General features: G+C 46.5%; 1 protein-coding gene across 3 annotated transcripts in view; it reads right to left on the bottom strand.

Moving 5' to 3' along the window:
• Nucleotides 1-27552, bottom strand: part of SAMD11 (sterile alpha motif domain containing 11) — a 196198-nt gene that overhangs the window by 154945 nt on the left and 13701 nt on the right. The window lies entirely within an intron of this gene.

The raw sequence follows: 27552 nt of genomic DNA, 5'->3' as shown, positions 1-27552 counted from the left end.
TGGGGCAGGCCCTAATTAGTGGGCACACCTGGGCTCAAGCTCCCAGTTCATTATCAGCAACACCTGAGGACTTGTGGTCTTCTCTACATTTCCCCCCTTTTTGTTGTTTGTTGAAAAAATAAACTTCTCTTTTTTTTTTTTCAATAATACAACATTTCATTTTCAATAATTTAAACATTTCATTATTTTTCAACATTTTTAACATTTCATCATTGTTTTTCAACATTTTTCATTACTTTTACCTTTTTTTTTTTTTTTTTTTTTTTACATTTCATTATTTTTCAACATTTTTTTCACCTATTTTTTGAGGAGGGAAAATTCAGGCTCTTACTGGCTTTTTTGCGCCGCTTTGGCCTTTGTCATCAGCAGGAGATGAGATCTCAGAACACCAGCTCAGTTTTCGCTGGTACTCGCCACCTCGGAATGCCTGGCCATGCAGAGGCTTCTCCGAGCATTCAGCGCACCAGTCTTATCGCGTGTCCCTAGGGCCCCGTTTCAGGACCGCACTATCGCGTGTCCCTGGGGGCTCCGTTTCAGGACCGCATCGCGTGTCCCTGGGAGGCTCCGTTTCAGGACCGCACTGACTTGATGCGCACTCAGAGCTCCGCTTCAGCTTCAGCATTCCTCGGGATTGAATTCCACGCGCCAACTTGCTGCGCCTTTCAAGCCTCATTCTTCTCTCCTGCCTGGCTCGCCATTCCGGGCTGTTGTATCTTGCCGTGCTGGGCTTCTATTCCGAGCTTCTACACGCCGCCTTCAGCATTTAAGCCTGGCCTTGTGGAGCTTTTTTCGTGGTTGCGTTTTTGGAGCTCTTTGTAGAGCGTCCCGCACCACCGTAGTAGCTCCATCTGACGTGGTTGTGTATTTCAAAGCTCTTTATATCGCCTTTCGCATTTAAGCCTGGCTTTGTAGAGCTTCCCGCAACCAACGTGGTCGCGTAGAGCTTCTTTTTTTACCTCAGCATTCACGGCTGTTGTTGCTGCCCGCATTCTCCACCAGATGTTGCGGCGAGCCTCCTCTCTCTCGGGGAACTCGGCTCTTCTTCAGGAGCTCTCACTCATGGTCCCTCTCCTCAGGTGTCCTCTTCTCTACTTCTTCTTCTGACTCCGCTTCTGGGAGCATGCCTTTTATTTTGCCCTTCAGCCCCGCCCATTTCTGGCTGGGGCAGGCCCTAATTATTGGGCACACCTGGGCTCAAGCTCCCAGTTCATTATCAGCGACACCTGAGGACTTGTGGTCTTCTCTACATAGAATTCTGAAATTTACGGTTAAATGACATAGACAAATAGAAGAAAAATTAAGGGCAGGGACAAAACAGCAGCCTGTTGAGGCTTGTCTGCTTAAGAAAAATCCATGTGTTCACCCTGGAAAGTGGAAAATATCCAATATAGAGCCCCATGACACCCCTGCTTACGCTAGATTTGGGTCAATGGAAATCCTAAGCCACCAGTTGAATTGCTCTTCCATACCAGCATGACACCAGAACCAGGGCCAGGTTCTCAGCAGAGGAAAATAAAAAAGAAACACTCTGAAGAGTTTTCAGTTGTATGTGTGCTGTGAGGGATGCTTGTCTCCACACTACAGGTGCACAAACTTCCAAGGCCCATGGGAAGTTGGTAGAAAAACTGGGAATACTGTACATTTCTTTAGGCTTCATCCCCCAGAGAATGCAAGAGACTACTGGAACCTACCAGAAATGGACCTGCAGGAGCAAGTAAAAGGTCCTGCCATCTTATCCTGGTCCAGGAATCCACTTTCACATGATTAATTATTTGTACTGTTAAGCAAACATGAGTGCTTTCAGTGGGGACTGAAGAAGGGCTGCTCCTAATCAAAAGCAGTCAGCTTGTTTATTTCTGTTTTTTTCCCCATTGTCTATTTTGGTGTTTATAAAAGCTCCAGTTGGGAGCTGTGTGGCTGTGGCCTCCCCACAGCAGCTGGCTTGCTTGTAAAGCCTCTGCATCAGCCAGAAAGACAAACCAGATGTATGGTTCATGGAGCATTCCCAGTGGGAGAAAATACCCTTTGGGGGCAAGGCCAGGCCAACATCTTTGTGCCTGTGGTGCACAGACCATGTTTGGATGGAACAGGGATGGCTGTGAGGGAAAAGCCCACAGATCCTCAAGTAGGCAGACCTGATTATTTACAAATGCAGAGTGAAAGGTGTGAACCAGAGCTGGGAACAGTGTGTGCACATAACCTTGGATTCTGCTTGTACCCTCCTTGTACAAAGATCTCCCAGACATACATTTTCCTGTGCTAAGGGACTATAGAACCAGACAGGTTAGAGGGGAGAGCTATTAAAACCATCTGAACTTGAGCAATACTGGGCAGCTTGCACTTATTTTCTTTTTTTTAAAGCTGCTTGCAATCCCAACTTTTTCTTTAATATTCTTTTCTTGGCACAGGACTGATTACATGCCTAATGCATGAAGAAAAGTGGGAATACTGAAGGATTAGGAATACCTAAATTTATGGCAGGATTAGCTGGAGTTTTATCCTGCTTGTCACAGAGAACTAACATGAACAATCAGGAAGGACATTCCAGCCCCATTATCTTCTAGTCCTGCTGTAAAGAATGCAGAAATAAAAGACTGTACCAAGAAAAAAGTTTATGACATTCACTTGAGATCTCCCAGTCTTTTATGAGAAATGAGAATGTTTGTCAAATAATTCTATAATAATTCAAATGATATTTTATAGAAGAAATAAAGTTGAATTCTTCTCTTGCTTACATCAGTTTTACATAAAATATCATTAATGAACAGAGAACCAAACCCAAAGAAAATATTTGGTTAGACCTCATGCCACTGCCAATGAAATTTACCACTGAGCTTAAGAGACTATGATCAACACCAGAAATACCTACATCTTCCATACAGCTGTGTCATTCCAGGCTCTGCCCAGATGCTGCTTGATGAAATTAGCATTTCTGTGACCAGAATGAATGATTCAGGTGCTAATCTAGTGCAGATTTCCTTGGCTGAGTGACCTTGGGCATGTTTCAGTTCCCTTTCACTGAAGCAGGAGGAACAGCCCCAACCCCTCTGATGGCTCTTTGGGATTTTTAGTTCCAAGTTTGTCATGGACTCCAAGTTAGTGATGGATCCAGGCAAGAACAATGGACAGATCCTGTAGAAGGGACAAACAAAACATGGAAGTATTATGAACTGATGGTTCTCAGCACCACAGAAAGCCATCCAGCCAGACAATATTCCTCCCAAACTGTTGAAGATGTTGAACAACCCAGCCTTGAAATAATGAGGAAGAGGCCAGGTTTTGTACTATTGATAGTGGTTGAAAAACTGTAAGCATTGTAATGGAATTGTGTCTTATCCAACAAGTTTAAATTATTTAAAGTTTAAATTTAAAGTGACAATCATTCCATGTTTTCCCTATTGAGAACTGAGCTGCTGGTGGTTTCAGTGTTCCTTGAAGAAGGTACATGCAAAACCAGCCAGTGCTGTATCAGACTCCTGAACATTTGTAGCAAGAGGTTTACAAAAAGGGCTCAAGAATGCTCTATACTGCAAACATTTATGTTCATCTTACCTTCTGGACCCTTTGGTACAGGATGTTTTCACCAAACTCATTCCCACATACAGCCAACCTCATTTGTCCTCAGTGAACCACTAGTGAGGAGACCTGAGTTGTGTTGGAGGAATATTTATCCTATGAAATCTCTTGCCAGCAGCAAGATGAGCAATTATACTGTTAATAACTTATACCTAACAGCTTCATAGCAGAATTGAGCATTGGTGTTTTTTCATCCCAACCTGCAAATTACTCCCACTTTGGTCCCCATCACTCCAGCAGCTTTCAGAACACTTGACTTCCATCTATGCCAGAAATGTGCTGCACCTTCTACCTTACTGTTAGGATTTTTCATTCTAGCAAAATTAACAACAAAAAACAAAACCAAAAGTAAAACCCCCTCTGGCTTTCTCAGCTCAGCTTCAAGGAATGGGATCCAGACAAACTGCTGGAGGGAAGGAAGGCTTTTGGATTCTGTACTTTATTTTATTAGGTGTGAGTTATTTTGATTATGTTGGCAAGAAGTGGGAAAAAAAAAACCTGGCAGCAGCTCTGTCCCCTCTCTACCCACTTCTCCATGCACATGTGCACTCCCAGCACCCACTGCCACCTAATTTGGCCAGCAAAGGCTCCCAGAAGCACCCTACAGTGGTGCCTCTGCACTTTGCCACATTTGACTGCTTAGGTGGGAGACAGAAAAGCCTTGGTTTTTTTTCAATCAAAGAATGAAGGGAGAGAAAGGAAGGGGAGGAGCAAAAAAATGTGCAAATCCCCCAAGTTTTTTCCTCCCCAGTTTTGGATATTGCTCTCAGGGGTTTTTGTATGAATGGATGACATTCTTTTCAAGCTGCCTTGGAGGTCAGTGTGTGGTGACAACGTGGCTGAGCTGTGCTGCAGAGAAAATGATGGGCAGTATCCTCCAGCCCCAGGGAAATCACTGCTCCTTCCTGACATCTCCTACCTGCCACTGGGCAGGCAATGGGGAGCTGGGAATTCTGGGGTTTATTCTTCCAACTGTCACTAATTTTTTTTTGTGTGTGTGAGCCTCAAGTCATTTAACTTCTCTGCTCATCAGTTTCCTGGTAACTCTTCAGCTACCAGAAAAAACAGGGATATCAGAGATCTGGACTCTGCCAGGAAAGACCCAATGCATGAAACAGAATTCAAGCAATTTAAAGTCTAATTTTTGCAAAGATCTCAAAGGTTGGCCTCACTACCTGCACAGAAGGGTGATCTTATTTGTGAGTACTTGTGTGCATGTGTATATCTATAGCATAGGATAATCAGAATGGAAAGTTATTATAATTAATGTAGAAACCAGATCAGAGGTAAATACCTGTCTGTGGATCCCTCCTCACCAAGCTGAGTGCCAGAAACACTAACCAAAGGAACTTAAAAGTGGCACTTTACCTCCCCAGTCCAAAGGGCATCTGCACCATGGGGAGATGGGAGCTGCTGTGCTGCTCACTTGGGTTTTATTTTTAGCTCCAATTTTCTGTGTACTTTTCTAGCATGGTTTTAGAAGCATTTTCTACTTACAAGCTTGAGACAGCCCTTCAGTCCTTTCTTCCCTCTGTGGGATCACCTGCTCATGCAGAGCTCACAACTCCAACATCCCCCTCCTTTGCCTGATGGTAGCTGATTGGAAGCAGAGAAGGAGGAGAGCAAAATTGCATTTTTCCATAGAGAAGCCAATATGAATAAAAATTCAGATAGGGATTTCTCAGCATCTGCCTCACTTCTTGGCACCTCAGAGACAACTTAGGTGGCTCTGATACCTTGCAGAGAGCCAGAAACACTGTGTACCAGCACTCTCCCTCCCTGATAGATATCATCTCATCCATACAAACCTTGGGAGAGGAGCACAAAGCTTGAGCCTGGAATGGGTATGGAAAAAACCAGCTTGGAGAGAAAAATTCTTCCCATGGAGCCCTCCGTAGGCTCCTAGAGTGACAGAAACAAAAAACCTAGCCCTGCTCCTCTTGAAATGAATAGCAGGACATTCCTAAAGACAATCTAGCTCTGAGCAAGAGACCTGTAATTCTCCTCACAGAAAGGGAGGTCAGATTTCTTCTTTGGTCATCTACAGAGAGCACAGAATTTATCTGAACAACTTGGATTCAGCCTGCAGGATCTGTGTATTCCCTATGGGACAGAACTAGGGAGCCAGTTGAACATGCTGCTCAGGAGTGGGGTAAGGCTGGTACCAAAGGAAAACACAGAAATTAGAGCCTCTGAAGGGGTACATGGAGATTGCCACATGAAATGCAAATTTCTAAAGTGTGACTGAGCTCCTATCCTCTCCAGAAATGAGACATCAGAAAACAAGACTAAATTTCTGTTGTTTTGCATGTCTTCTGTGAAGTCTTCTCACAGGAAAGGCAGAGGGAATAAGGAAGTTAACTGTTGAAACCAGGCAGTTTCCTAGGCATGGCACTATGGACTGACCCAGCTTCACTGCTGTGTTGGAGGCAACACCAAGGGGACAAAAAATGGAGGGAATAACATGAATGATGAAAACTGGGGGGAGGGAAATATAATTGATGCAGGGAATGGAGGTAATCCTCCCATGCTGTAAGAAGAGGGAAGCAATAAGGGGAAAAGTGTGGCTTTCCTGAGACACAGGAAAGAGCAAGTGCTCTGAGAGTGAACCATGGAGGTGAAATATGACTGCAACAGCTGTTTAGCATGGTAACCTGTTAGTGTGCAGGTAACTATCCAAGAGCTTTCAGTCAGAATCCCAGTCCTGCAAATGCAGTGTGACAAATGCAGGAGGATGGGAGTCAGCCCTTGGAAGCCATAGACTGACGCAGAGATGCTGCCTTCTTTACTTAGGAACAGCCTGGATGCAGAGATGTAACAGAGAAAGGGAAGGGAGCAGGTTCTCAGCTCCACTTGCTGGATGCTAGAAAGGGCTGCAAGAACAGTAATAGCTGGAATACCTTAGGCTTCAGCCAAGCCTGCCTGCTCACAAAAGGAGGTTTTATGCATTAAGATATTCGTGGCAGGTGGCCAAGCAGTACATTTTTCTTTTCACTCAGCCCTCTTAATGGTGACAAGGTTTCCAAGGATGATGGGAAATGATGATACAGAGTACACCTGCACTGACTGGCTCTGATATAACAGCAGAAGTCTCCATACCAGAGCAGATGGAGGGCATCTGTGCTTGTGAAGACAGCCAGCCCCTCCAACCCACTCCCAACACCTGAGTGCCCACTCAGCCTGTAAGCCTGCGTGCTGTTGTGCATATGCTGCAGGAGCAACCAGCTAGCAAAAATATCCCTTGCTATTCAAAGGCCCTGTGATTGACCTGTTCTCCAGCTCAAAATGCTGCTTGAGCTGAGTTTATTAATAAGGGTTGCAAATTCCAGGAAGAGTCAGGAATTCAGCAACTCCCGTCAAACCCCATCAGGGTTCAAGGCCCATGGAAGCAAACACCTTGCAGCTAAAATACAATGCTGGAGTGATACACTTTCCCTGAGGTGAAAGAATGGAGTGATAAAACAGGCAGTTCACACCTTCAAGCCATTTACAGAATAAGCCTTTCTGCTTTCAGACCTGAGATCAGGTCAAATTTGAAGCAAATAACTAAGCCTTCCCCACAGTCCCTTTTGTCTCTGGCAAACAGAGCTGTGTAATCCAGGAAACACCCTGCTTCCAAAGCTCAGACCTCAACGCTGGCAGCAGAAGTGCCTCAAACTGATCTCTTCTTTCAGGACAAGGATCAAAGTGCTCACTTGCTGCATGACCTATGAGGGCAAATCACTTGACCTCCAGATACAAGTCAGCCAACTGAGCTTGAAAAGTACTTGGAAAAACCCTAGCATTGCAGAGCCATTTGGAAAACCAGATGTTGAGCTGGAGCAGAGTTTTCCAAGGGACAGAATTTACCAGCAATGGTAGGGTGCAGCTTCCTTACTGAAGAACACAATGACATCAGCTCTCCGCATGCCCACTTGTCCAAACCCTTTGTCCCACACTGGAAAAACAGCTTTTTTTCTAACAAGGTTCAATAAAAGTTCAGACATATGTGGCTTAAACCACACTCAGCAGCCGTACAGCAGGCAAGGGTCAAAACCAGCACTGAGTAAACCCAAACCAGAACTGAATCCAGCTCTCCTGCTTGGTGTCAGTCAGAAGTAATTTCTCTGCTACAGACCAAGCCCCAGGGATTTCTTTTCTTGAGGCTTCTCTGTAGTATGGAAATTAGCTACCTAACCAGGAGGTAATGTTACTGGAACCACTTTAACCACCAGGCATTTCTTTTCAAGCACAAGCTCTTCTGTGAATGAGAGGCAGGAGATTACCAAGGGCTGCCTGCCCCTTTAGCATGCTTTGTCTTTCAAATCCTCCTCAGGGCACGGTGTGTGTCAAAAAGCAGACTCAAGCAGGGAGAGTTTGAAAGGGCAAGGGAGGAGGCAGCAGTGTGGAGGTTTTTCTCACCACTGTGGCATGAAACGGAAACGGCGCTTTCTTGGCAGGAAGAGTGAGAGTGATGGAGCTCTGCAGCAGAGTCAAGGGTGAAAAACCTCACACCACCTCCTTGAGAGTATTTGTGTTGCTACAGCAAGGACTGTTTTTCTGGCTCTGACATTTGGACTGACTCTGAGTCCCCGAATTCTCTTAATGCTGCTGCTGCACGTGGTGCTAATGAATTACACATCTTGACAGCCAGGGTATGGTGCGGTCCCATCCTAACTGCTATCAGTTCCCTTTAGCTGCACAGGGCAGTCTGTGGGCAGAGCTTGTAGGGTTGGCCTGCACCCACTTCTGCCTCCTGGTAAGCCACTACCACAGACCAGGAAAATGGCTGCAAACTCAGGTAGCACATGTTTTTCATACCTTCTAAAGCCTTCCTGAAGGGTAAGTCACACCTCAGCTCAGGTTCATAGGATTTCAGTTCAGGGTTTGTGCTGTGGGTCCAGTGGGTCCTTTTTTGAAGAGCCATCCTGGTCTTATTTCTCAACAGAAATCATGACAATGTGCAAAGCTGCAGAGCAGCAGAAGCCTTGGCTACCTCTGGGGACAGTGAGAACACCCTTTGGCAGGGGAAGTGAGGGCACAAGCCTAAAGCAGGAGAAAGATACTGAGTGTTTGGTCAGCATTGTCAGAGGAGGGAGAAGACTTGTTGCAACAGCAACAGAATGTCAGCAGCCATCAAATACTGTTTTCTAATCTCCTAGAAATTTAGCCCAAAAGGCCATTCTGTGCCCAGGCTTTTTTCCTCAAGCAGTTTGCCAGACACTGTCAGAACCAGGCAGATTGGTCCAGCAGGCTTGGGATGCCCCAGCCCAGGAAGCATCCAGCCCATCTGCCCTGCCTTTTTCACTTCATCTAAGAGACCAGAGGCTCATGTAAAGTGTGATACCTGATGAATCAACAGGGCTTGAAATATGAGCAGTGTGCCACTGGGATGTATCCCACCACTACAGTGGAGAAGGCTACTTGCTTCCAGTTCAGCAGTTCATGTCATACATGGCTTAGAAAATAGAATGTTCACTTGAGGCTTCTGCCTGTCCTCTTCATGTAGGGCCTGAGAGGACAGCCTGGGGTGTGAAACATGCAGCCTAACTTTCATTTTACCAAAACAGAAGGTTCAGCAAGAGCTAAAACTTACAGACTTACAGGATGGCATCAGTACAGCACAAGAGCTCATGCTGAGGCCACAGCTGAGATGGAGCAGTGGCTGTGCCAGAAGAGCAAGGCAGATGCTGGAAGACCATAAATGCAGAGGCTGTGCTGCCACAGAGAAGAGGCAGAAGCTTGGAGAGAGCAGGAGAGACCTCCCCCAGGTGCAGTGTGCAGGGCAGGAAGCCACAACATGAATGTGGGGCTTGGCTGGGGTCCCACAGTACCCATTATTCAGTACTTCCACTGGAACTCTGATGAGTGTCAATAATGGAGGAAGGTGAAAGAACATAGGAGGCAGGAGAGGGAGGGACAGAAAGATAGAGATATACCTAGAAAATACCCCTCCAGATGTGATCTCAAAACAGGATCTCTCTATCCTTCAGCACAGCCATCCAAGTAGGACTAATTGTTTTTCCATCAGTTTTTAGGCTCCCAAGACAGCCAAAAGAGAGAAAACAAAATACACAAACAAAATAAAAAGAAACAAAACAAGAAAGGCATCAGCAACTACACACACACACACACACACAAAAAAAAAAAAAAAAAAAAAAGAAAAGAAGGGTGGGGGAATCTGCTCAGCATTGACAGCAGTAATTCAGTGCTGTTTGAACTTCATTGGTGGTATGCTCACATTTCTAAGGCTCTTGACATAGGCATTGGCTCCAGGGGTGAGACCATCTGCATCTCTGTTTTGCTGGGATTGCTTCCATGCAGAAGGCCAGGAAAAGGAGATGGATTTCATCAGAACTGCCTTCTAAAACTCCCATCCTCTCCCTGCCCCACCCCTTGCCAAGAGGGAGGGATGGGTTTTGCTGCCTTCTAGTACCAGCCAACAGCTGTATCCCAGCAGCATTCTGACATAAACACCCTTCTCACAGGATGAGACACAGCACTGAATTTGGCAGCCAATTCTCACCCTACCTTCCAGGGACAGTGTAAAGGTGGGGAAATTTAGGATAATTTAACCTGGATATCAAGAAACACTTCCTAACAATACCAAACACAAAGGAAGGAAAATCCAACTTACCCATTAGAGATAGGAAGGATTCACTGAGGGAGGGGCTGTGGAACAAGCTGCAGTGCACAGTGTGCCATGTCAATGCTTTTTGCTGGTATTGGCCAGCAATGAGCCTGATCTTCTGGATCTGAAGATTAAAATGCCTCTGTGAGGTGTGGGCCTGGGGAGTCACCTGACACTCCTTGCTGCTGAGGGGAGAGTATCAACTCTTGGTGGATGGTGGAAAGAAACACTGATGTAATTACCAGTGTGATCATGGCTGATTCCATCTTGCCCCCAGAGATATCAGTGAAGGGGAAGAGGATGAAAGCAGAGAGAAAAATCTCTGCTCCAGCAATCTTCCTTTTAGATCCTGATGGTGTTGCTGGTGTTTATTCTCTCTTGTGCCCCTCCCTCCAAGAGCTCTTGGCATCCCCCCCAAACTGCATGCCTGGTCTGCAGCAGCAATAACTGAACATTCAGGGGGTGGGCCCTACCTGTGTATTGCTGGGGTGGCAACTGGGAAGGAAGGTAGAAGCTAGCACTTAGTGGGGAAAATAGACATTTTATTTTGTGGAAAAATATTCTTGCATGCCTAGAGCCAGCAGCTCTGCTCTGCAGACATGCTAATTATCTGGGAGTCACTGTGTGGGGAGGGCTGCTAACTCCTGCTTCTCCTTTGGGGGAAGAACAGGCAGCTTTTTATGCGTGTGCTGGATTTTTTTGCTCTACTCTTCCTTCCCTTGTCTTTCTGTCTGGTGAAGCAGATCTACCAAACCTCCCCTTTGCCAGAGGAGCCGCAGAAGCCCTTTCCTGAAACACTCTGTGGGTGGAAAATGCATAACTTCAGATTCACCAAAGCTGATTGCCATGGCAAGCAAGCTTCAGACCATATTTCTGAGGTCATTTGGGGTGGGGAGAGGACAAGGAGGGAGGGAAGAAAGGGTGATAAATGTTGGAAAGCCAGGAAAACAGAAAATCATCTTGATGTTCAACTGTCAGACAGGGAGTCAGAACCCCCAAACTCTTCTCCCAGCACTGGCAGCAACTCATTGCAAGGCCTCCAGCAATTCACTTCTTAGAGCCCCAAGTTCCCTGTCGAAAATGACAATGATCATCACTCCTGCCTACGGCAGAATTAAGGTTAATATTTGAAGAGTGCTCCAAGACATTTTTCAAAATATTATTAGCAGTTTCTGTCCTTCATGCCTTTTGGGAAAGCTGTGACCAAGTGATATATGAAAACTGAATGTTCTCAAGAAGTAGTAAGGCCAGCTTCCTTGCTGCTTAGCTTGGCCACATGCTGATGATGCTTCAAACCTTATCCATATGGAGACGCACACCTCACTTTTAAACTGTTTGCTGACCCTCCAACAATGCATGCCCAAACATCAAGAGCTGAACCAGGTTTCTAATGAGAATAGAGAATGGTTTGGGTTGGATGGGACCTTAAAGATCATCCAATTCCAAATCCACTGCATGGGGAGATCAGCCCCATAGTGTCTTTTTGCTTGATTCCCTGTGCCAAAAAAGTCACCTGCAAAACACTGACAAACCTGAGCCAAACTAAAGGGTCAGGACAAAGAGGAGACCCTTCTGCTGTGCATGCCCCCAGGCTCCACCCCAGCAGGAGCTGTTTTATGGCAGTGCATGGTGGAGTTTCCCCATTCCTTGCTGGCCTGAGCACCATCACTGGAGAAAAAAAAGAGTCTAATGAGAGTTCTGGCTGCCTTGCAACAGAAGTAAAAGCAGTGCCCACTTCAGAGCATGAATGCCCTGCTTATTTCACTGCTACAAACCACCCTAAAAAACCATTGGGGGAGGGGGAAACAAATTCCTTGCCTACCTCAACCAATGCAAATGAGGGGTTACTGCTAAAGAGAGAGAAACAGAGCACAGGGCACAGAAATCCAGCTCATCTCTTCCTGTTAGGGACTGAAGACTCATCAGAAAAGCCAATGTCCTGTCAGCTGTGAGGAGAGTCTCATGGAAGGCTTTCTAGGAGGAATGGCCTTGGACCCATCTCAGCAGGACAGGAGCAGAGAGAGAAGGATCAAGCTCTGCATCAGACACCATGACACCTACAAAGCACCCTGACCCTGCTGCATCCAGGTCCCCAGCATGTCCCTCAGCCCACCCTGGCATCCTGCTTCACTGGGACCAGAAGACAGACAGAGATGGGGAGGGGTGCAGGAGGGAGAAAAGGCCCAAAAATATGCTTTCTGGGGAATCTCAGAAAAGAGGTGGTAAGAAAGAAGAGAAAGAAGCACCCGAGGGACTCCAATAGCACATGGCAGTCAAAGAGAAAAGAAAGGTGCTGAGTGAGATGTTCTGTGGGCTGTTGCTGATTCTGGGGAGTCTTGCCCTGTTTTATTTTCCACTCACATCCCCCAGCAGTCTTGCTTTCAGTCACAGGCTTTCCCCCACCGTGCCCCCAAGGGAGAACTCTCAGCCATGGCTGGGGGGCAACCCAAAGCTTCACACAAACCAGAGGCCTCTGGGGTAACTGCTTTTCTCTGTAGTTTACCTCTTTGACATGCATATCCCGTTTGGAGAAGCCCCCTCTCCCCTCCCACGCTCTCACCCACACCATCTGGTTATGGTTTGCACCATGACGTGCTTCCTCTGTGGTTTATTTGCTTTTTTTAGCCAAACCCAAGAGAGGGAGAGAAATACCCTGTTTGCTTTGGGGATGAACTACCCGCCCCCCACACGCATGTTTACTTTATTTATTACAGAGGGTTTGTCCAGTCGGTTAGGGGAAGGTTGAGTTTTAGTTTTGTTTTGATTTGGTTCCCCCATGAAGCTAATAAGGGGGCTCTTCACAGCATCTGCTGTAGATTATGAAAAGCTTTATGAGGCTGTTGATTTTGCAAAACACATTGTCAGGTGACAAAGCAGAGTCATCTGGTGGTTTGAGTGGGAGGGAGGCCAAGGGAGGGCAACTTCAGAGCCCCTGATATCTGCAGTCACTCTGTGCCTCAGTGTCCCCATCACAGATCTGGGACTGATTGGTGCCAGTTGGTGAAGCAGTGGTGAGGGTCTGCTTTCTGTGAAGCACATCATACACCAGGTGTGGTAGGGTTGCTAAATATTTGTAGTGCTTACACCCTCTGCTCTTACACAGCCCACTGTTTCTCCAAGGACAACACAGATGCTGTTGGCATTCAGAAAGTATGTTTACAGCTTATCTAGTAATTCGCTAAAAGCCCTCCTCTTCCATGGTTTACCTTATCATAAGGACAAGGTCCTTATCACAGGAGACACTCCTCCCCTTTGGATAAATTCTTGCCCAGCACGGATGACTTCACGAGGAGTCATCTCCACTTTCACTAGGTGGTAGCTGGTCCCACAGCCCAATCTATTCCTGCAAAGTGATGCAGGAGTCTTGCAGATTTCCCTAACCCTCCTTTGTGATTGGCTTTGTAATTTCCAGCAAGCATTGCAAACTTTACCAGGGTCACAGCCACTTTGCCAAACGCGTGCATGTGTGAGCACAGCCCATTAATCCTCTTTGCTCCAGACTTGATTTAATTTAACATTAGGTTTGGATGAGTAATTTTATCCTGTGACACAATTCAAGGTGATGGATGAGACCACAAGCAGGTGATAGCCCAGGCTAGACTCCCCCCCTTGCTCTCCCTCCTGAGAAAGCAGAGTTGGCCAGGTTGTGTGAAGAGATTTACCGCTGCTCCAAATTGGAACTTCCACTGGGAAGAGGACGGAGTTTCCAACTCTCCTGAAGGGCTGGAAAGGAGGAAGAGGCAGATCAGAAGACTTGCTGAGCCAAAGCACAAGCAGGATAGGGATAGGGTAGGATCCCTGGGTCGGATCCAGGAAACAGCAAATCGGAGCACCTCCTTTTCTCACTGGATCCGAACTAGAAATCCCAAAAGTTAGAACCAAATAGGGTCCTAGGAAGATAAACTGGGATTACTGGTTATGCCCCGCAGTTTCCTCTGAAACCAAACTCTTACCTTGGGACCAGTGTGGTCGTCCCCATTCCTTACCCTGCAGTGCCCCTTATGGCCACCTGGGGAAAGCATCACAAGTCACAGTTGCACAACCAGTTCCGTGCGAGTTTACCTGTTTGAAAGCCCTTCCAAACACTCTTCTGTTAAGGAACTCTGATGCCATTTGCCTTAGAGGGATGGCATGCAAATGAATTAACATTTGCAAGGTGCTTTGAAGATAAAATGGAAGATTTACCCAAAACATACTGAGAAACAGCGGAAGGCATTCCCAAAAATCTGACAAGACCACACAGCGTGGCAGGCAGCCACTGCTAGGGAGCTGCCATGGGAAAGAAGAGTCAGTGAGCAGTGGTGAGGTGCTAAGTTTTGAAACCTCAATGAGCAACTTCCCAAGTTTCATCTTGGCACGGTTTGCAAGAGGCAGGTAGGAAGATAAAACTCAACTTGTGAAAACACACAGTGAGATCTAGTGGGCTAGCACACAGGTCTGCCAGCTCCTGGCTCCATTCCTCCAACCAGCCTCAAAGCAGGGTGCTAAGGAAGTAGAGAAGGAAACAGAAATATTGTATGTTTGCAAGGAGAGAGATGGCATAGGTGGCAAGGGAGAAAGAGCCATAAAATAGAACACAAAGTAAGAACGCAATGAAATGAAGGCTAGAGGAGAGCCTGGAGAGAAGGGCAGGAAAAGCCACACATTGGGAATTCCTGTTCAGAGAGGCAGAATGATTCTCTTAGCAGCCACATGGGCTGCAGGGCAGAGCTCTGTGTAGCCTGCAGAAGAAGGGGTTAATGAGAAAGGACGAGAGAACAGCACAAACAAAATCAGAAATGACATTCTGGCCAATGGAGCATCTCCAGGCTGGGGAAAAACCCAGAGAACTCACTTGGTTCTATTTTCAGTCCTGCCTGAGGATGAGCTCTGGGCTGAAACTTCACCTTTAATTTCATTCCTACATTTGAACAGTGCTGCAATGCCACAGTGAGGGTTTATCTAAAAGCCTCTGAATGAATCCCCAGTTCTTGAGAGTTAATCATCCCACACATCTCCCCCCACCAACTTGCAGCCAGTCATCCTTGGGATGCACCTTCCAAGCCAATGCACCTGTCCACGATTCTTCAAACAAGAAAAAAGGAAGAGCCATGGTTAAACCACCAAGAGGAAATGCTGGATTCAATCTCCATCTCTCCCAAAGAATTCCTGGGTGACCTTGAGGAGTCCCTGATTGCTCTGTGCCTCAGTTCTCCACCCCTAACAAAGAGATTATTAAATAGCCATGAAATCACAGTGAAAGTTAATTAATTCAGCATTCATGGCATCCTGATACATGAAAGGGATAGCAGAACATATTTGAGTGGAAATATCACAGTTCATCCACCATGAGCTCGTCTACCACACATCACAGAGAGACCAGCTCAGCCCAGAGGAGCACCACAACTATGTCTGTGGCCACCTGCCCAGGTTAATTAGTCTGATTCCTCAGGTCATTAGGGAATTATCTTTGGTGGAGTATCTAACAAGCACTCTCTCTTTTCCAGGTCAGGATTAGCTCAACCAAAGGTAGGCAGAAGATCTCTGCCTGGCAATGCACTGCACAGTCTTGTCACATCCAGAGCCATCCCAGGGTGCATCCAGACCTGGTTCCTTTTGGGTATTCCTGCTGCAGTGGTCAGCCACGCATAAGCAAGAATGTGCTTAGCTACTCTTCATAAAAAGAAATCTGCAGGGTTTTTTCTTCCTAGTTATTACTGTTTGGGGCAGGTACAGGAGATTCACTCATCGCAGTAACCACTGGATTGACTTAATTTCTTTTAGGTCTTTTCAGATCCTTAGTTAACTACATAAATGAAAATGGAATGAAGGAATGGGGTGGGAGGGATAATCCAAAACCCCATTAACTGGGGAGCCACTTTGGACATTGCAACAGGAGCTTTTGTGTATGGGAATCAAGGAAGGTAGAATAAAATTAGGACAGTTCAGAGAAGGAAGTACAAACTTTTCTCAGCATCCTTGAGAAAGACATTTGCTCCCAAAAATGTGGCCATTTAGAATATAATTCATGTCATAAGAGTTTTAGATAGGGAATTAGAGTAGGTAATAAGAAAACATGAGAAGAAATACGTTTAACAATAAAGACTCTCTTAACTCAGAAGGATACATAAATGAGAAACAAGAAGGATGTATGCCCTCAGCATACATGAGGATGAGAGGGATGATTATAAGCCCTCAGCCCCTTTTAAGGAAAGTAGTAGGGAAGTTAATTGTGTATCTTGTCTCTTCCTTTGAGGACAACGGAGAGATTCCTATTCTGAAAGCCCTTTTCGTGGGAAATCAGAACCTGGCCTTAGCAGACACCAGAATCTCCAAGAAGGAAGTTATGAACTGAGCAGAGGAACTCACAGACAGTAAATCACCAGGGCCAAATGGTATTCAACTGCAAGTTCAGAAGGGATTAAAGTCTCCAGTGATGCAATAGCCAGCACACCTTTGCTGTAACTGCTGCTGAAGAGTATGAAGGCAATAAAATGATGCTGGTCTTTACAATGCCCCTGCACAGTCCCCAAATACCAGCCAGTAAAGCCTCACAAAGTTGACTTTAGTCAGTTTATTGAAAGTCTGTTTAAAGGTAAAATAGCACAATAGTTGGATAATCCCATGATGCTAATTCAGGAAGACTGCTTTAAGGTAAACAATTCACTGCTGCACAACGAACTATTTACAGTTCTATATAAACCATATGAACTCCAGCAATTTGCTTTGGCCCTTTACAAAACAGTGAATTCAACTCTTGCACACATAACCAAAAAACAAGTGAGGCAAGTGGATTTTCAGTTAGCTTAATAGCATGGGGCTGTAGGAACTCAGCAAAAGGACTCCTGTGCCATCAAACAGGTTTTGGACAGTGTTGGCAACCAGCAATCCTAGGGCTGATGTTAACAGTGTGCCAGTGACCAGGATGTATCTTGTGTATCCTGTCTCATTTTCTTTCAAGGGACAGAGCTGTCCAGATGGAAAGGAAAACAATTTCACCTTCCCCAGCAGCATTACCAGAGCTCCAGGGAAAATACACCTCAGCTGCTGTCAGCTCTTGTGATTTAGTCACAATAGTTTTTGATATTTAGTGGGTTTCACATTGCTTTCACTGCTGGAGTCAAACGCTTATGTCTCCAGCCCAGATCTTTCTCGCTTTAGAGAACTTGCCTCTGTGAGTTTCTAGAGACACTTGAAAGCATGACTGTTACAATGTCAAGCCCAAGAAGTAGAAAACCAGAACAAATCAGCAAAATAAAAAGAAGCAGTCCTCCAAATGCCTGTGTTTAATTTTCCTGATCTTCATGCCAATCTCCAGGTCTTGGGTGCCTGACTCCTGAAAATTGGAGCACTTCAGGTGACAGTACAGCCTGGCTCAGACACTGATATATATGAGTCCAGCACTTGCCAAAACTGACAGTGAATATTCACACTCCTTTTCTTTTCTGAAGAGGAGAAGGAAAAGAAAACAAAAAATGCACTCCAGGGATGCATGAAATGCACAGGTTGAACTGGGGACATTTTCTCCAAGAGGAGGTTTCCAGCCTGCATGTTCCATGATTGAACTCTGAAAAGTAGATTGTAAAGCAACACATTAGGAGGCTTTTGGTTTTGGTTTGTTTGGGGGTTTGTTGGGTTTTGGGTTTTTTTGGTTGGTTGTTGTTTTTATTTTGTTTGGTTTTGTTTTTCAGAAGGAAATATTGACACCGCCTGTCGGCAACTTCCCAGAGGGGTGCAGTGTCAAGTCACATTATCCTACTGCAAATAAAAAAACAAATGCAAAGTCTGAGGCCTGGGAGCAGAAAAGCTTCAAGTGCAGCCCAAGGCTTATGCATGCTAATTCAGTTTAAAGGAACACTCCTGTGCTTTGCTTTTCAGCAAACAGCTACAGGGTTGTGGCTTTTTTTTTTTTTTCCTTCCTAGCTCTTTGTAAGAACAATTTAGAAATAAACACCCCATACAGACATTTTTGGGCAAGATTTAAAAACATGTTTAGATGATTTGTGAACTATACAAAGAAGTATCTAGATTTGATCCAGTGGAAAAAACACTCTCCAACCTTCTTTTTTCTGCCCAAGAACACAGCTCCAAGTGGACAGAACAGTGGCTTTATTTTGTGGCTCAGCTCTAAAACTGCATTGAAGGAGTGAAAAGTCATGACAGGGAGCTCTAACCATAAAACTTTATCTCTACAATTCAAAAAGAGACAGAAGGAGCAGACGTCTCCTGTCCCCAGACATTCCTCCTTCCTTCCAGTGATGGACACCAATATTCTCATCCTCAGTATCTGAACATAGACGACCTATTTCCCAGTGACTCAGCACTGACAAGGAAGGGGGGCACAGAAACATTTTGCCATGGCTTGCTTTCTCCCCCCTCTATGCCTCCCTCCTACTCCTGTCTGTCCTCACGGTGATGGATGGCTATTGGTTCTGGCTTCATCCGACAGAGAAATCTGTCACCTCATGCCAGGGAGAGGTGACAGCAAATCCATCAGCATGGAGACAGCAGTCACTTGCAGATTGCTTTCAAGGCCACGGGGAGCTGGATCCTTCTTTGCCTCCCACCTCTCCTATTTCTTTCTCACTCTCTTTTACACAAGTCTCAGTAAATCATCACTTGAACAAACCCATTTGGCCTCCATTGCATATCCAGATTCTAACAGCTTTGAATTTGTGTATTACTATCTTGCTTAAAAAAGAATTTAAAAAAGAGTTTTCCCACAGGAGTAGCTCATTAGATTAGGCCTTTTTGTTACTTCCAAAGCCTGAATTAAAATTCTATTTGTTTCCCCATAGGTTTATCAAATATGATAGCACTGTTTGACCCAGAGGGGAACACTGGTCCACACCGCAGCTTTTAATCAGGGTTGTCTCAAGAATGGATACGCAGAGGATGCAGTAAGGCAGGACATTGGCAGATGAAACTACAACCAATAGAAACAAAGAAAAAGGTTTCTCCATTCCATACTTACTCCACAGCAACCATCTTGCTCAGCCCTCTGAAATATTAAGACTCCTTCTAGGTGAAGGACAGCAGCACTCCACCAGCTGACATCTGGGCAGAAAATGCCAGAAATCTGGCTTGTTGCCCCAGCTCTGTAAAAGCCTAACTCTTCTGGGAAGCTTACTTGACCTCTTTATGTCTTAGGCTTTCCCTAGGACAATAATATTTATCTTCCTAGAAGTGCAAAGTAAGGCTTTATCAATTGATATGGACAAAGCTGCTGGAGATTTTTGGACAAAAGGCTCTACCAAAGCACTGTGTTTACAGACACGTTAATTTCCTTCTGTTCCAAGCTCAGCAAGAGATGACTCCTGCCTGTGTGACAGTACTGCTTAGAGAAAGAGTGCGAGGCAGCCCAGTCTTGCAGGGCTTGCCCAGCTCTTGGAAGCACATCCTACTTGGGGGACTAAGGTTGTTCATCATCCTCTATCCCTGAGGGCAGCCAGGAGCATCCACATAATGAAGAGCAGTTTCTGCTTTTGCTCTTGCCTGTTTGCAAAGGCACAAGGGTGATTTTGAATCACATCCTGGTGATTTTGAATTGCTTCTGACATGTACGGTATACACAGAATGTGAAAATGGTGGCAGCTTATTGCCAGCAATGCCCGATTTCCCCCAAAACCCAGCAATCCATCACTGCATGCAGCTGTGTCCCAGCAAACAGGGGCCTGTGTCATAGCACAGCTGTCCCACCAAGGGCATGCAACCACCCCAGGAGCACTGCTGTCAAAGCCCTGCACACCAACACACATGGCATAGGACAACACAGGCTCCAGCATCCCAGAAACATCAGGTTAGCACCATCCAGAGCTGTTTAAAATAAAATGGCCCTAAGCCCACCCTAATGCCTCAGTGACTTCAGTTTTTAAGCACATTTTGCTGCCCTCTGAAACATGATTTAAGTTGCCAAAATTGCTACAATAGATGCAAAAAAGATGATGCCCTGCAAGTCTGTTGAGTGATGGGTGAGCCAGCTGGAAAAATTACTGCACAACCCTAATGCAACACATGCATGTCCTTTCATTTCTCAGTGTTCTCTGGTTATGGTTCACATTCTCATTCTCTTGCATTCATACAAATCCATTTCAGCACTCAGCTGAGTCACTGTAGATTTAACCTAGTAACTTGGACTCACACTGGTTCTGAGATAAAGCCTACTCCAGCCTGAGATTTGGCAGGAGTTCAACTTAAGCATGCCCCCAAACTTAATCCCTCCTGATAGACTTCTTCATGATACCCTGTGTGTCAGCATGGCCAACAATGAGTATGACAAAGGTGCATTCATCCTCCAACAGGAGCTACCTTTCAATAGGACTACAGCTCTCAAATGCTGTAGGTAAAGAGATCTTGAACACTTTATGGTCCTGAGCTTGACCCTGCCTTGCCCCCTGGGTGCAATTAAGGAAAAGGAATTAATTCTTACGAAACATTTGTAAACAATCTCCACAGTTTTTCTTCTCTCCTGCATTTGCAGGTCAGTCACATGGGTACCTGATTTTCAGGGCCTCTGAAGACCAACTTGTAGGCACAGATGAAGGGTAGGGACAGCAGCCTGACATTGCAAAACAATTACAGAGGACCTGACAGTGAAACAGACCAAGCCAAGTTTGGAAGGAATCAGCATTTGGATGGAAGAGGTGAGGCAATTCCCCTACCCTGTCTACCATGGTTCTCCATAGTGAGAGCAGACTTTCCTCAGTGTTCAAAGGCAGGAGCACCAGTGCAATCTGCACAGACCTTTTGCTGCTGCAGAGCAGCAGAGTGAAGGCTTCGAAGCTGACTGCAAGTTTCCTGGCCATGGTTCCCATTGCCTCACGGGATGTGGCTGGGGAGCAACACCCGAACTGCAGCCAAAAGGAGAGCCTGGCTAGGACCCTCTGACTGCAGAAAACACCCTGCAGGTTCCAGGCAAGGGCCAGGACACATGGAGACCCTGCTGGACTCCAGACTGTTGAGTGCAGAATGATTTATGGATCTTTGCAGATGGCATATTCCAGCCAGAGGGCTTCAGACCAGAAAAACAAGAGCCTTCTGCTTCCTTAAAGGAGCAGCTCCAGTTCAGCACTGCAAACCTACTGTAGCATTTACTGCTTTGGCATTTTAATATTTGAAAGGGTGACCCCCTCACTAATTCTGTTCAACTTTTTAAATCTTTACTTGGATTTTAAACCTTGCCTACAATTGCATCTAATTAAAAAGCTCGTTAGTTGGCATCCTAAGCTGATTCCCAGGGCTTTATGTACTGTACAGTATGCCTCCTGTGAGTTTAAACCATGACTGGGATTGCTTGTCTTGTTTCCTACCTCCCCAGCTTTATGAGGTGTTCCATATTTTGGAAGACTATTCCCCCTTCCCCTGATTTTTCTTTTTTAAACTACCACTTGCTGCAGTCTTCAGGAAACTTAGCAGCCATTCCAGATATATACAGTATCTGTGTCACAAATTTATTTATAGATGATCTTCCCCATATTCAAAGCTAAGACCTCTCCTTACTTCAGCCCCTTTTTGAAAGGAGCATTCTACATAGACAACAAAAAACCCAAAAACAAATTTCCAGCCTCACATACAGGGCTTGGTGTGCTGTTAACATGCTCAGTAGGAAATTCCATCCTCCTTGAAGACAAACACTGAGGGCTAAGGCTGAAGTTGGAGAAAAGGGGCCCTGATCTCACACATCACATGTACAAAGCTCAGCACCCAACCCCACTGATAGAAACCTTGTCACCTTGTCCAGCCTGAGAAGAGACACATGGAAGGACAGGACACTAACTTGCCTATGTTGTTCAGGAACTTACTTCTTGCAGCCCTCTGTGTTGATTTTCAGAAAGGTTGAGACCACCCCTCAATTCCATTCACCTAGCTAGAAGCAGTGGCTACTCATTCCACCTAAAAGGCTCTGTAATTACGTTATTTCTTGATTTTTAGCAGGACAAAGATGTAGTATAGACCGGACAATGAAATTTCCAGAGCAGAACATCAAAATACATTTCTGAAGTAGAAACAGGGTCACATTTGTACCTCCCTTTAATTATAATTCACCCCTTGAATTTGGTTTTGGAGTGGGTGGATTCTCAGTAAACCTTTTCCTGTTGTGACTCTGATAAAGCCAGTCAGTGCCAGTTGTGGTGAAGATCTTGCCACAAGACAGTGTAAGATCTGGAAGTGGTCACATTAATGCCTTAAAATATCTGCCCACACAACAGAAAACAGCATCAGAAAGCCTCTCCTCCTCAAATTCATACATCCTGATCCTCTGAGGGGCTCAGCTCTCTCCGTCTTTGTAAGGGGAGGTAGGTGTTACATTTGCTACTTTGCAAAATGAACAAACAGGTTCCAAGCCATTCCCTTTTCCTGCAAAGCAGTCCTGAGTGGCTGGAGTAATCCTCCAACCCACAGCTAACGTTAGCCCAAATGTCTTTGGAAGATGCAACAGATATATCAACTTTCCTCCCAGCACATGCTGCCATGGTCATGTCAATGTGCCTTCCTTCATTTTCCCCTGTCCCTACCCAGTCCCTTCTGCAGCTCTGGGCTTTGCAGCTTGCCACAGGCAGCCTCTGCCAGACATCCTCATGGTAGCAGAGCCCCAAATGGAAACTGGAATACGGAGCTGCTCCCTCACAAACTCCCCCTTCTCCACCCCTCCTCTGTCACCTTCTGGCTGTTCTGCCTTTCAACCCAGCACCTCTAGTCCCTGCTTGGGGAAGCTCCTGTTTTGAACTCCACTGGAGAGCTCAACCCATGGTTCCAGAGATTATTCCAGTGTAGGTCTGCACAATGAAGTTCCAGAGGAAGTTGTGATTATAGCATGAAGGTTTTAGTGCATCAGAGACAGCTCCCCCCTGCCCGCTGGCTGCTGCCTCAAGTGTTAAAACCCATCTGGGAAGAAGCAGACCTCCTGCTTCCTACAGCCTCTGCCTGCCAGGAGAGCCGGGAGGGATGGCAGGACCATGGACTGGAGCTAGGCTGGAGCACATGCTGCTGAGGAATGGGTTTGGCAACAGCTCAGCCATCGTGTTTTCATTTTACAAGGTCACAACCAAAACCACCTCTGCTTTGGGTTTTGCATTCATGCCTACAGAAACATGAGCAGATCTGAGATGCAGTAAACCCCAGCTTCCCCACACAGCCCCCCCCCACATCCCTTGCCTTCCCAGCTTGCTGGCTTGTGACCAGCAGCATCTAAAATAACCATCTCCTCTCTCCCTAATTCTTGTCTTGCTTCGAGGACTGTAAAGAGAATAAAGTATAGACACAGGCCACGCTTGGTCCTCAACTGGCCTAGCAGAGTCCAGCCAAGGAAAACTGGTGAGAAGCAGCTCTGTCCAGCTCAACCCAGACAGACTGGAGCAACAGGGAGTTAAAGCACAGTTGAGATAACAACCAGAGAACACAAAACTGCATTTCCAAGTATACCAGAATGAAACTGGTCAGGCAGTGAGTAACAGTAGATCACAATGTAATTTTCAGGAAATTTCAGAGTGGAATTTGGTTCTAGAAAGGATAACGAACTATCCAAGAAATCCTAAATCCTACAACATCCCTCTCACATTGCACGTCCCCCTTACTAAGCATACAATACCCCAAAAATATCTCCAGCATCTTAAAGTACTCTATTGCTTCCCTCAGCACCAAGATAAGCCTGTTCTCTGTTTTCCAAGAGAAAAATCCCTGGGAACTCTCTTTCACAAACCCCTTTGTGCTGGGCAGCAGATTTTCAGCATCTGTCTTCGAGAGGATGAGATTCTCTACACATGCATCTCATCCTCATGTACTTTATTATTGTGTCAACTCCAGGTTACACCTTGCTGCAGGCATCACTAGGTCTGCTTAAGGCCAAAAAGGGCCTTGAGGCCCCTCCCCTTCTTCCCCATGGCTTTTCTTCTCTTTTTTCTTTCTTTACTGGAATAGAGCAAGCAAGCTATTATTGCCAGTATGGCCTGGTACAGTTCCTTTTGGCACTCACAGGCTTTGGCCCTCAGCCAAGGTCTATCCCAGGGAATGTTGGGAGCACTTTGAAAATTAAATCCCTCAAGAACTCACGAGGCTGCAAATGCCATGATGTTGCTTGACCTTGGGTTAAACTCATTGGAAGAGGAGCAGAAGGGGTGGCAGCAGCAGCCACTGCCACACTGCTGGCCTCAGATAACTCCCAGGCAGAAGAGCCCTGCAGAGAGCTGGGGTGAGGAGAGGTTGGGGGATAAGAGGCAGTGCACAAGTGGGAAGCCAAGCAGGGGAGATGCCATTCTGCATTAGCCCCCAGAGGACTGATCAGTCCCTGCCACACATACAGTTTTTCTCCAGACCCTTTGATGCTTTGTGAGAGTTGCGTGTATTACTCTTACATGCAGGTTTGAAATGAACTGTTGCCTCTTAAAACCAAGAAAACAGCATGGTGCAGGGGAGGGCCAAGGCACCCCTCCCACTCTTGCCCCCAGCATACACAGCAATTAAAGGTGAGCTTGTGGGGAGTAATGGTCCACTTCACCAACATGGCACAGACTAGCAAAACTATATCTCCTCTCTTTGCCCCTTGCTCAACAAGTTCCAGCCCTCGGGGTATTTCTCCCCACTCTGTTCTCAGCTGTCTTCTTCCCCTGTCCACATTTAACTCCTGATCTGGGTGAAATATCAGGAGGTCTGATCCTTGGTTGTCATTTCAAAATCCTCCAGAACAAAAGGTCTTTTCTTCCAGGGGTGGAAAGTTCTAAAACAAGCCTTATACTTTATCAATAATACACTTGGGAGGCACCTTCTTTCACATGCCTTCTTTTCCGAGCAGAGCCATTACAGTCCAGACAGCTCCAGACACCAGGGAAAGCAAAGAGCACATATTCTGGGAGCTACCCATTCCTGGAGGAGTCAGCTGGCTGGAGAGAGGCAGCAAAGGAAGCCTCAGGTGCCTTTGTACACAGTGCTTTGTCATGGAGATTCTGCAGGTCTTGCAAAGCCTCCACTGGAGTTGCTACAGCTAATGAAACCTCTTTGGCTTCTCCCCTCACTGGAGGAAGTCCAGGGGGAGCTCAAGAGGGATTGATGGATGGACGCCTGGAGATCAAGTCCATATGCCCTTTCCAATTCAGCGTGCACAGGGTGAGGCATACACATCTCATTATGTTCCACTGCAGAGCCTCTGCTTCAGCAAACCTCCCTGTGGCCCCGCACGCCCTGGTGCTGGCAGATTATTTTTGTCTTAGGCTTGAGGCCTGGATGCTTCTGAGTATCACGACATTTGTGCAGCATTTCTTCTACACTCCCTCCCCTTTCAGCCCCCACCCCTGCAGTCCCAGAGAGACAATCCAGATGGAACTGCCCAGCCGCCCTCTGATCAAGCCAGGGAGATTTGTAATTAGGACTCAACAGCTATTATCCCGTGACAGCTGAGTGCCGTATCCAGGCAGCCCCAAGGCCACAAAAGGAACGCGAGGGTTTTAAAGGAAGGAGAGAAGATGTGAACGTTTTTCAACCGTGCCATATTGTGCCAGCCCTGGTGACAACATCCCACCTGCCAGGCCTGATTCCAAGGGCAGCGTCAGTGCAAAAGGGCACGGGAGATGGAAGACGGGGAGGAGGATGGGCAGCAGCTCTGGGATACGGGAGGCGGGTGAAGAGACTTCCATGACCAGCTTAGCAATTCTGCCTGAGGCACAGCCAGCTCTGTCTGCTGAGGCAGCCACCAGGACAGTCTGCTGGAGCAAGGGAGCCTGAGGGTCCAATTTCAGCGTTTGTCCCCACGCTGGGGCTGCTGTGGCGCCATCCAGGCTTCAAGTCCCGCATTTCAAATTCCTCCGGGTGACACAAGGCTCTGGAGCGCAGCCATGGGAGACTGGAGCAGCCCAAGGGGGGAGCAGGTGTCACCATCCCTCCCTCAGTTCTCTGCAGACACAGCCAGGCTTCCTAAAATAGAACCCTCCTGCTTTACAAAGAGATGGCGCCTGGATCTAGGGGTCTTTCCAAATATTTGTTTTATTGCCAAGCTTTCAGAGAGGTCAAGGAGGAACGTGCGCTCACTCCTAAGCTCATTTCTTGCTTGCTCTGTCTGCTCTTGCCAGAGCTGTGGCACCTTCCCCTGTCTCTTCTGTTCCAGCAAGCACCAGCCTGCTGGCACAGAGAGAGGGGAGCAGGAGCAACTGAGGGCTGGCTGGGTCACAAGACCAGCAAGCAGATCTGCAAGTGCAGGGTACAGGCAGCTTGCACCATACACAAGCCAAACCCCAGGAATTTGGGATGTAGTGTGACACGATGGGAAAGATCAGGTTGCCCTTCAGAGAAAGCCAAGAGTCTTGGTGCCCCAAGATGCTCCAGACTCACCATTCTAGACTTTGCCATTCAAAGTGCATCATCTTTGAAACAAGCACCAAATCTGTTAAATGAGCAGTAAAAACAAGTAAAGCCCAATCCAGACTATCTCACAAACAGCCTTTACCATCCAAGGTGATTGGTTCTGGAAGGCAAAAGGAAATGAGCAGGGAACCAGCAAGGGATGTGAATAACAGTAAATAAACACCAGAAATTAGGAGGCATGATCAATAACCACACACACTCCCAGGCTCCCCCCTTTATCTGCACACACTTGGTGACTTCCCAGACATATATTCTGCTTTTCCCAATGCAGTTAGCAATGGTGCTGGCTTGAATTTGTTACAACATGGTACTTGCTCCTGGCTAGAGACCTGTGTGCAGCTTCTTCTCCTGGCCCCATGGATCAAACATGGATAAACTCTGCCCTCAGAGGACAGTAAGTCAGACTGAGAAGGGGCAGGGGAGAAGAAAGAAGAGGTCTGGGAGGTTTAATGCCCCAAAGCACTGGGGGGTCCTTCTGTCCAGAGCTGCTGTCAAGGTTGGAGGAAGTGAGTCAGTGCTGGGGCTAGAGTGGGACTCTGGAGTTCAGAGTTCACAGTCACCCCCTGGAAAGGCCTGGAGCAGCAGAGAGGCTCTGCCCAGGGATCAGCCAGCATTAGATTCCTGTTTGGGTCCCAAAATGGATCATTCCCAACACCTGTCACTGTGCTGGACTGTGCCCTTCATGTGCTTTCTATTAGTTGAGAAAACACACCAGTCTGCTCCCCAGCACAGGGAGTTTGCCTTGTGGCAGTGGGGGGAGTGGAGAGGGGAGAACCTGGGAAACCCAGCCCTGCACACAGAAAGCTGGAGCTGGTTTCTGTGAGTGGGAGTAGACGCTGCTCACAGGCTCCTTGGGGTGTCCCAGACCTCACAACTGCACAACTTCCTTCTACCCTCAACTTTCTAGGTGCAACTTCAGTGGATGTTTGGCAGTCAAACTGACTCCCACATACATGCCACCATTCCTCAAAAGCTACCATCCAGTAATGCACAGAATCAGCTTTTCAAAAATTATTTTAAGAGACCACTGAAGGCAC

Source organism: Heliangelus exortis, chromosome 23 (assembly GCF_036169615.1).
Source record: "Heliangelus exortis chromosome 23, bHelExo1.hap1, whole genome shotgun sequence".
Classification (NCBI taxonomy): Eukaryota; Metazoa; Chordata; class Aves; order Apodiformes; family Trochilidae; genus Heliangelus; species Heliangelus exortis.
The sequence above is the reverse complement of the archived record's forward strand: the minus strand, read 5'-3'. Positions and strand labels throughout refer to the sequence as shown.